Source organism: Typopeltis vanoorti, chromosome 21 (assembly GCF_054136105.1).
Source record: "Typopeltis vanoorti isolate ZY-2024b chromosome 21, IOZ_Tvanoo_1.0, whole genome shotgun sequence".
NCBI lineage: Eukaryota > Metazoa > Arthropoda > Arachnida > Uropygi > Thelyphonidae > Typopeltis > Typopeltis vanoorti.
In genome coordinates, this window is record NC_143569.1 from 57,067,140 (window position 1) to 57,078,231 (window position 11,092).

Here is an 11,092-nt window from a genome sequence, read left to right on the forward strand (position 1 = left end):
ATGGTTAAGTAACTTCATTTCACAGAAACCTGATTAATGGTCTGACAGAATGGTTAATTCTGTCCGAATGGTCTACATGTTTGTAAACTGCTATTATTCTCTGGACGGTTTGCCTCTCTTACGGGATGAAAAACCAACCTTTCAAGTAAGGAAACGCTTCCACCTGGTATGAGATCATCTAACTCAACTTCAGTTGAAAAACTTTATAAAGATTCTTCGGGATTCGAATCAGATCTTTCCAACAAAAAGGTATCATAGTTGCCGATTGAAATATACAGGGTCAGTCTCACAAAAAATTCAGACTTTCTAAAAATAACCATTAGGCCTGTGTGGCTCAGTGGAAGTGTCGTTTGCATCCTCGGTCTACAGCTTTCTGTTCTATAGACCGAGAGAAATATAGCTCACTTAACTGTGGCGTGATGCTGTTACGTTTAAAATAGGTTTAATTCCAAAAATTTCATTTATTGATAACATATCACTTGCTATTCAGATAACTTAAATTTCCAAAGCATAACGTGGCATTTATCAGAAAAGCAGACGTTCATCAAAAATATGTTACTCACCTTCGTACTGAATAACTAAATATCGGAACAACATGGTTCACACTGAACCAAATCAAGTTTCCGCAACACAGGTGCGAAGGCATTTATTGCAACTATAATAGACAGAATTGATTTGAGTTCTTTTTCAGTACTAAGCTGACTTCGACATAATTAATTCAACACTTTTTTATGTAAGCACTTTCTTTCTGAAATTGTTTTCTAGAGACTCAGCATAGATTTTTATGTTGTTTCAGAACCGTAATAAATAAGATAGTAGTGTTAATCAACCCCCTATCAGTCATATATCAGTCCTCGATGAGTCTTCTGACTCCATGGAGATACCCATATAATAATAATAATAATAATATACTTTTTTTTTTCAGACTTAAAAGATAATTTACAAAGTTATTACCTAAGTCTGCAAATAATTTTATTAACAACAAAGCGAAAACTTAATCCACTCAGGCTGACAATTCATATTATCTTTAGGAAGGAAGCAACGACTTAAACTTGTAGTGCTATGTTATATAAATGAGATAAACAAAAATAATTACATTTGTTTAAATAAAAAAAAATACCATTTATCGTTACATACAGCACATTTTTTCAAAAGTTTTCTAAAATGAAATGTAGAAGTAAATAGATAAGTTATCAGATGGTATTTCTATACTTAATTTTCCAATCATCTGTTAATGTCATTGGCAAGAAAAAAGAAACCATTGTGTGTTAGTACAGAAGACAAATTATAGTACTGGGCTCACTCTCTCTCTCTATCTGTCTTTCCCGTCTTCCAGCCTTAATACTATCATTCTTTCTGACAAACTGCAGGTGCCTAAAAGGAAATGATCAATAAACAAAGCAACAAATTCTGAGAAGACAAAGTCCAGATGCTTTCGTTGAAAATAAAGAAATGAAAAGTTGCTTCTCGTAGAATGGTGTATGGTATTGAATGAGCGAGTTTTCGGAATCAAAAGGATATATAATGCTAAAGGTTTTAATAAACTGGGTGAATTGCTAAGGTGAGTTTAATTAATTTTTTACTAAATTGAACTAAAGTTTTTTTATTTATATTAAACTCATTAAAAAAAATCGCATATCTATATAAAGTGAGTTTTTAGTTCGTTTTCCAGAAATGCAGAATAATTAAAACAACTTCCCTTCATCTCTTCATATAATTCCTCTCCATTTCTCTCTCTCTCTCTCTCTCTCTCTCTCTCTCTCTCTCTCTCTCTCTCTCTCTCTCTCTCTCTCTCTCTACATATATATAATAACTCCTCTCTGGCAGGAAAAATTATATTCATTTTATTTTATTCACTTACATTTTCCATCCAGATCACTTTCGATTTCATTCAAGCCAAATTTAGCGTCGAAACAATTTTAAACGATATAAAATTATACTTAACTAGTCAACTTTTTCCTCATCTGCATACTAAGTCCTCATTTAACACTCATTTATGTTTTTGTAAACAGTTACAGCTGGCCTTGTTAGCTGAGTGGTTAGCGTATCCGCTCTTCAGCCGAAAAGCAGTGGGTTCAAATCATGCCGAGGGCATGGATACTGTGATTGTCTTTCATCTTCATTCAATTCATTCTTACAAATATGTATACACTTTACCGATATTGAGTGGATCGCAATGGGAGAGTCCTTCACTCAGTAGTAGAAAAGAAACATTATCGTCAAATCGCTGAAAATCATTATCGTCAAATAGTTACAAGAGTTTATTCTTTTTTGTTCTGTAAATGCTTACAAAAACATAAACGAGTTGTTTATGTTTGTTTTAGTTACAAAGGTTATTTAGTTGGCACGATTATTTTTCCCGAAAACGCTCTCCATTCCACAACTTCATATCACTAATGTTAACGTCATTACTCGTCAACAGGTGATCCGTGACTAAACAAGTGTCTTATTGCTAACAAAGAAAAGTAGAAGACGATGCCATGAACACGGTCTAGCTAGTCTAAACGTTTGTTAATGTTAAAACGTTACCGGCCAATCCCAATACACATAATGAACAACGTATACATCATTAGATTGAGTTCTTTGAATAACTCGAATTTCTTCGAATAACTCAAATCAGCAATTATGCCACAGGCAAAATTGCTGATTTCTCGACATGCAGTGAGAAGTAACATTCAAATAACGGCTTCAAAAATTGCGACGGTGTTAAGTAGCGCTGTATAATTGCAGTTATATAGATCCTAGAGACGTCAGTACTCTCTTTCGTGAGACGCTTGACAGTGACCTTTGCATAATAGGAGTCACTGAAGAGTCCATTACACCTTATAATGGTGTAAAAGATAGCTACTTATTGACATAATGTAATGTCACTCATTCTCCATTTTGCAGTTTTGCCTTGGGTTACAATAAGTATTACGAACACAAAAGATTAAACAGAACGTCAAGATAAAAATGACTTCATTTAGATGAAAAAAAATATGTTCTTAGAAGTAAACGTATTCTGAATATGTTTTTTTATTGTTCAATTATTTTACATTTTGAACAGTACATATTACATACATTTAGTTTTTTTTTTTTTTTCTGTTAGCATAAAGACCATTTAACATTATGAGCCTGAGTTTCAAAGAAATGTTTTAAAAACCTATTATCTTCTCCTTCTTCATTTTTTTTTTTTCTGAACATGCCAGTATACATTTTGAAAAGTCTCTTAAGATTTTCTTTACTATGAAGCTGATAGAAAGCGTCGCATGGCTGTACCTCATCGATCCATCGTCTACGAAAAAAAAAAAAAAAAAAAAAAAAAAAAAAAAAAAGGTAAGGGAATATAATTGATAATATAAATACCAACTGAGGGTGAACTAGATATATTTAAAGTTCATTTTAATTCTAAATTGTGCTTAAACGCATTATGAATTTCGACATTTAAATCGTAGTATTTACAATAAAAAATATAATAAAAAAATGAAAATTTAAAACTTTATCTATCGGACTGTTCTCTTGAAATTATACCCATCCAGTGGCATATTATGAAAAATTGCTCTCTGTCAGTTAACGATAATAATAATAATAATAATAATAATAATAATAATAATAATAATAATAATAATAATAATAATAATAATAATAATAATAATTTAAAATAGTCTTACCTAAGAGTGAAAGAAAGAGAGAGAGAGAAAAAAAGTATTCGTTATTTAGAATGTGTAAACTTCTGAGAATATTATTCTAATTCCAACACTGGCAGATTTCGTACAATAAAATACAAGAGGTGAACATCGTTCTTGAGACAGTTGAGTTTTTATTATCCTTAACTGGAAGAATGAATATTAAGATGCTGCTGAGATGCCACCTTAGGTTTTCTCAGAAGTTAACTATTGTGTAAACCAAAGACTGGATGTTTTAGAAGTCTTGGAATAGGGATGGTTTGGTATTTTGTTTAGAATTCGCGTTTCTAGATGCAAAAGCAATAAAGAACCTTTAGTCTGTGAAGGAACCTCCGGGAATTTTGTAAGGCAAACTCGTGGATGTGATTACTCCTAACTTTAGGACATCTAGGGGCAGCGGACTTTCTCAGGCTATTCACTGTGCATTTATAATATCCAGTCTGACGTTTATTATTATTCCAGTACAGTGACTATATGGAACTGGTGCTTGAACATATCGAATAATTTCCATTGAAATCTGGAATTATAAGTCCCCCTCCTCCTTTTTTTTTTTGTTTTCTTTTTTGTTTAGACTGTCTGTTAAAATTCTTGACAGCTTTCTTGCTCAGTTTTTTTTTTTTAAAGTTTAATGCCTCATTGGGTAAGTTTTATGAGAATATCGGGATTCAGCATTGTTTCTGATTCTTCTTCTTCTTCTTCTTCTTCTTCTTCACTGCAACGTGTAAACTTACACAAATTAAGCTAAGTTACTTTCAGTGCGATAAATCATATCCCATCATGCTAGCAGATTAATTTAGGCAATCTTAAATTTGCTGACCTTAGCGAAGCTACTGTAACATTGAAGGGGGGAAAAATTGAAGTTTAGTGCGTTAAAAAGTAACATGGACGGCATTCATTGTGTTTTTATGTATTTATTTTAAATGTGAATCCTACACACGAAAGGTTATAAATCTGCCATACATTAATACCATAAGCAGATGACTATTATATAATTCGGAAATCTTAATAATTTGAGGAAGCATAGACCCAGTGCGGAATTTTTCATGCCACTTTAAGCCTCTAGTAAGGTGAAATGGTCTTAGAATGAAATTCATCCAGACACAACAATTCATGCCCACAGTGGTGAGACTGGAATCCATGGCATATTGGTTGGACAGTGTGTTTTCAGCCGGAGTCTGCTTCTGATGTTTGGCAAGAATTCTTTTGTTGTTGATCTGTTTTTCGATGTTTTCCATTCTTCTTTCCACATGTCTTGGCTTTTCTCTTCTGCAAGTGTTTTTATAGCAGATTTCGAATACTTTTGGTAACTTGTTTCTAGCCGTTCGTTTCTAGCTGCTTCTTTAGCCAATTGATCCGCTCTCTCCTTTCCTGCTATTCCAGTATGCGCGTTCACCCAGCAGAACTTAATTTCCCATCCCTCTAGAGTGAGATTTCGAACTAGATTTCTTGTCTGTTCTATTAATGCAATATGGTTGTTCTGGTTTTTTTATTCCATCTATAGTGCTTCTACTATCACTGTAAAGCGTTGCTGTCTTTTGATGAGAGGTGTTGAGTTCTAATCCCTGGAGACAGGCGAGTGACTGAACTATAGCAAGTTGTTCTGCTTGGTTGTTGGAACAGAGAGGATGCAGCGTTTTTGTATGATGGACTGTGTGTGTGTGTGTGTGTGTGTGTGTGTGTGTGTGTGTGTGTGTGTGTGTGTGTGTGTGTGTGTGTGTGTGTGTGTGTGTGTGTGTGTGTGTGTGTGTGTGTGTGTGTGTGTGTGTGTGTGTGTGTGTGTGTTGTATACACACACATCCATACAAATGGGATTGCTCGTTCGTTTCTTTTGTGCGAAACATTTTAAGCAGCAACTATTCGCTGTCATCACTTCACGCTCTTATATCCACACATCATTTGTTAAAGAGACGTTGATGACATCGTTAGTGTTCAGTCGTTCATACCACGAAATCTCCATCTTTTCCAGGAGAAGGTAAATAATGTCTACCAGCGTTTTAAGTTTACAATTGAGATTGAATATAATAGTTCACTGCCATCTTTAGATTCAATAATCACTAGAATGCCTGATTGTACCTTAAACTTCTCTACCCGATGCAAGCCATTCTTTACTAGAAAATGTTCACAGGAATATCCATTAATATTACTCCAAGAAATTGGTTATTAACCAATCTCTCCTCAAAAAAGAAAACAAGCTTCTGTTAATAGGGATTTTAATATAGGAATTCTAAAAGCAAATTATTTCATATTCGGTTTATTATAAATGCATTCTTCGTAGTTAATTTTCCAGAAAATATGGAAAATAAACTATGAAGGATGCATTTTTTCTCTTTTGTTTAGAGAGAGAGACTCCTTCCCACACTAAATAATAAATAGCATCCATGGTCACTCCTGAGATTTATGAAGGTCTCTGCTCCTGTAATAATCTCCCTCATTTCCAACATACTGGAAGAATGTAAAACTTACAAGACTGAAGAATATGGACCACGACAGAGTTCTTCATTTTTGTAAGTCCGAATTTTGTTCATTAGGTGCCAAATAAAATGGGATAGCATGAAACTTCTCCATGACATCCCATATAAATCTGAACTCGTCTCCAAGAAATCCTATTAATCTTCGAATAGGGAAGCATCAGCATAGTTTAAATACCAATGAATATCTCTCTCTAGTTCCTAGTTATGGAAAGTAATTTATTTATAGAGTGTATTGTGGTTATTCTTTTTCTCTTCCCTAGTATTACACTCATTTCAAGCTGCGATTATTACTGTAACATGTGACTTATATTCTATCATATGATTCCAAACGATATCCATTTATATACATGTATCATGTTTTATATGATACAAAATGATATCTAGTTTTAGGACAACTTAAGGTTTTTCTTCACAAATCATGAAAATATATACTAGGTATTTCTTGACTTTCTCAAAATAGAAGAAAATGGAATAATGTTTACAGAAGCTTTTTGATTTCTTGTGTGTCGTTTTCCTTTTTTGAATACCAACGGCAGTCATGCTGTATGTTCCGGAGTCTTTCGCGTATTTTCACCTTATACTTTTTGATGGAATTTTTGCCCTATCCTTCCATCTTCTTCTTCTTCTCCCATAGTCCTAAATGAACCGTTGGGTCATTCATGGCTGGTAGGTGACACTCTTTGCTAGCCTCCTCCAGTCGTCTTGGTCTCTTGTTCTTGATGTCAGTTGAGAAAGGGAGGAATTTGTCCATTTTTTGATGTTATCAGTCCATTTTAATCGAGGTTGGCCCCTAACCCTTGATCCCGGAACGATTCCTTCTAGGGTTTCTTTGGAATGCCATTAGCCCTCTCCACATGTCCGAACCATTTCATCTGTCTTCTTCTGATGACACTCAGAATATTTTCCCTTTTTCTCCCATTTATTGAGTCAATCAGTTTTCGGACATTTTCATTGGTTTCGTGAGCGGTATAGGGAATTCTCAAAAGTCTTCTGTAAGTTTTCATTTCGAAAGACAGGAGTCTCCTCTCATCTTCCTTCAATAAAGTCCAGGCCTCACAACCATACAAAAGGACAGAATTCACCAAGGTGTCAATTAGTCTTAGTCTGGTTGTGATTGCTATTCTGTTATCTCCCTACAATGGTTTCAACTTCTGTAGGGCTACAGCTGCCTTAGCAATTCGGTATTTAATGTCGGTTTTTGAACGACCATCTTGACTCAACGTGCTTCCTAGATAAGTGAACTTCTTTATATTCTCAATTTGCTTATTGCCAATTTGTATCTTTAAGAATTCAATGTCTGATTTTGAGGTTATCATTGTTTTTATTTTTTGTAGGTTTATGTATAATCCATATTTTTTTAATGTTCCGAAAACACAGCTGGTTATCTCTTGTAATTCTTCTTCACTTTCTGCCAGAAGATCGATATCGTCAGCAAAACGTAAGTTATTTATTCTTAGTCCGCCAACTACTATTCCAGTGTCATATTCATAAAGAGCTTCATCTATGACATATTCCAGAAAACAATTAAAAAGAAGAGGGAACAAGATGCATCCCTGTCTTACCCCCCCCCCCCGTTCTGCCCGGAACGGTTCACTGCTGTAATTTTTAATTTCAATTCTCATATCAGATGAGGAATAAAGAGATTTAATAATCCTAATGATTTTGTTGTCGATACCATAATGTTCTAAAATTTTCCATAATGCCTCATGCCCTCAAAATTTTCCATAATCCCTTATGAGTCAAAAGCTTTTTGAAGGTCTAAGAAGTTGCGACAGATTATTTCGTTATGTTCTATGTATTTTTCGCCTAGTATGTGTATTGTAAAAATATGGTCGATTGTACTTCTGGACTTCCGGAAACCTGCTTGTTCATCTGATAGTCTGCTTTCTATTTTCTTTTCGATTCTTGACAATAGTATTTTTAACAGGATTTTGCTTGGATGACTAATAAGGCTTATTGTTCTATAGTTGCTACATTTATTGCTGTTTCCCTTTTTAGGGATAGGTACAAGGACAGAAGTCCGTCAATCAGAAGGCCAAGTCTCTGTGTTCCATACGTCCTGGAATAAATTTAGCAAGGTGTCTATGATGATGTCACCTCCTTCGCGTATCAGTTCCACTGTGACACCATCACTTCCCAGTGATTTTCCAATTTTTGAGGAGCTAACTGCTGCAATAACTTCTTTTAATATCGGGTAATCTCCTTCCTCCGAACCTCCTGGCAAAAATTCCGTCCAAAATATCATCGGTAAGTTGAGGGTCCTTTTGAAAAAGCTTGGTTGCGTAACATTCCATCTATCAATTATTTTCTGGTTATCCGTGATAGGAGTTCCATCTTCATCTTCTATGCTCCAATTAATTGCGGTGAAAAGCACTTTTAGAATTATTTTTATTTAAGTCTTCTTCTATATTTTTGCATTCATCCAATATCCATAAATTTCTAGCATGTTTGATTTTTTTTAATAATCTTAGTAATATTTTTATACTGTTCTCTATTATCACCACTATTAATATGAGATTTCGAATATCTTCTTTCCTCGCATAGGTCCAAAATATTGTTGGTTATCCATGGTTTATTTATTTTCCTTTTGTATCCAAGGATTTCTTCAGCCATCTCAGTTATCTTTTGTGAGGTATTTGGTTTTAGATTCGATACTATTATGTTTCTTGAAGCTTGTGTCAAAAATTTGTTTTAATTTGTATTTATATAGTGTATTTATTTGGAGATCTTTTGATTTTTCTATATTATATCTTTTACGAGTTGATTTTGTAGGTAATCTTTCCCTTATTTTCATATTCACAGTTGCGATGACCATATTGTGGTCACTGCCAATGTCGGCTCCAGGAAATGATCTGGTTTTTGTGAGGTTGATGGAGTTTTTAAATCTTGTGCTTACAAGGATAAAGTCAATTTGGTTGTGTGTTTTACCATCAGGGGAAGTCCATGTCCATCTTCAGGAAGGTTTATGGGGAAATAGAGTGTTAGTAATGGTAATATGAGATTACCATTACTAACACGTTCATTTTGTGAGGCAAAATTGATCAATTCAAAACCTCTTTCGTTTGTCTCTCCATAGCCATATGGTCAGACAAATGGGAGATAATCCTTGCCGATGTCAGTTCCAATTTTGGCATTCCAATCGCCCTGTACAATCAAAAGGTCTTTTCTATTCACTCTGGTGATTGTTGCATTAAGTTGACCATAAAACTCCTCTACTTCGGAGTCCTCGTGATCTGTGGTTGGGGCATAGACCTGTATGATGGTGATATTGAGTGGTTTTCCTCTCAGGCGGACTAGAGCACTTCTGCTATTGATAGGGTTGAATTCCATGACAGAATTTCGTGATGATTTGTGTATCAAAAACCCGACACCTTCCTTTCCGCTGCAATCACATCCAGAGTAAAAAAGCAAATCCTTCCATCACTGCATCAATATTCAGTTAATTTTTAAAATTTCGCATATTTATCAACTATGCTTTTGAAACCAGAATCTTTGTTGTTCTAAAAATATTGCTGTTTCATATTTGAAACCAATTTTTTAAGTGACTCCCATACACTTACATTCTTGTCCACAGCGGCGTTCAAACTCTTATGTCTGATACCATAAAAAGACCTTTCTAAGCATTTGAAATATGAAAAATGGTGATTTAGATTTTAGCTTCATTAAACTTTTCAGAGAATTTTTTTAACGAGTCTGTAATGAAGATTTATCTCCTTGAATGGTGATTATACTATCTTCCATTTCCGAAAGAAAACATGGAATTTTCGTGGAAAATTCCATGGAAAATTCTGGATTGCTGCTCAAGAAAAATACAGGAAACTTTCAAATCTCCATAAATCAGGGTATGCTTGTTCTTTATATTTTACTTCTTCAAGAAACACTTCATGATTTTCAGGTCTATTTTAAATGAACAGTATGGTCGACGTGGACTGAAAGAATAAATTTTACTTTTTTTTTTTTTAATAAGAGCGTTTTTATAGTTGAAATAATGATGAACAGCCTCTACTGGTCGCGTCATATAATTTTACACTTAAACTAATTACAAATCCAGAAATAGTAAGAAAATGAAATACCCAGAATTCTTGAGGAAGTTCTTGTGTCTTGATCTCTTCAGGATCTTGGGAGAATATTTTGTAATTATTTTTATTTATTTATTAGCTTGTGTAGCTCAGTGGAAGTGGTGGAAGTGAAGAACCATATAAAAAACGAGTTGCTTTTACTCCCTTTGGAGAATAAAAGACGTTTTATATTTATAAATCACACAGCTCTTTTCAAAAGCGACTTTTTGAAAAGTCGGGAAAGAAAAACTGCTTTACTTCAGTTTCTTTAAAATTAACTTTTTGCTGTATAGTTTAATAATTACTACTTGTATCTTAGTTAAATGGAAATCATTTTGTTAATAATATGTAAAGGCTGTGTTTGTTGTTTTGAATTACTGGTAAATAACTAAGGCTAATGAGACCTGTGTATTATGCCTATTAATCGTGTGGTTCTCCTAGGCGGATTGCCAGTTTTCTAGATGAAGAACCTGAGATGCCAGGAGGCAAAAAAAAAAAATGCTTCCAAGTTCATATCCGAACAGCTAACTCACTTTTAGCTGAAAAACTCTTATAAAAGTTCTAGACTTGATTCGAATCTGCGTATTTCAAACGAAAAGGCATCGTTATTAATGAATTACGAAAGCTGCAATATGGAAGGATGTTGCACAGAAATGGTGGCATCTGTTCTGTTGATTTGTGTATCTAAGAACAAACGGTTTGTTCTTAGAACTTGAATGTTTAGTTTAATTTTCTAAACTTATATTTTTCCCCTCGAGGTTTGAAGATATCAATGCATTATATTTTTACCATATTAAAAAAAATGACACATTTTTTTAAAAATATAGTCACTTGTATAATATCTGAGAGGAACTGATGGAGTTTGAAAGATGCAAATTGTTGACAAATTGGATCATCC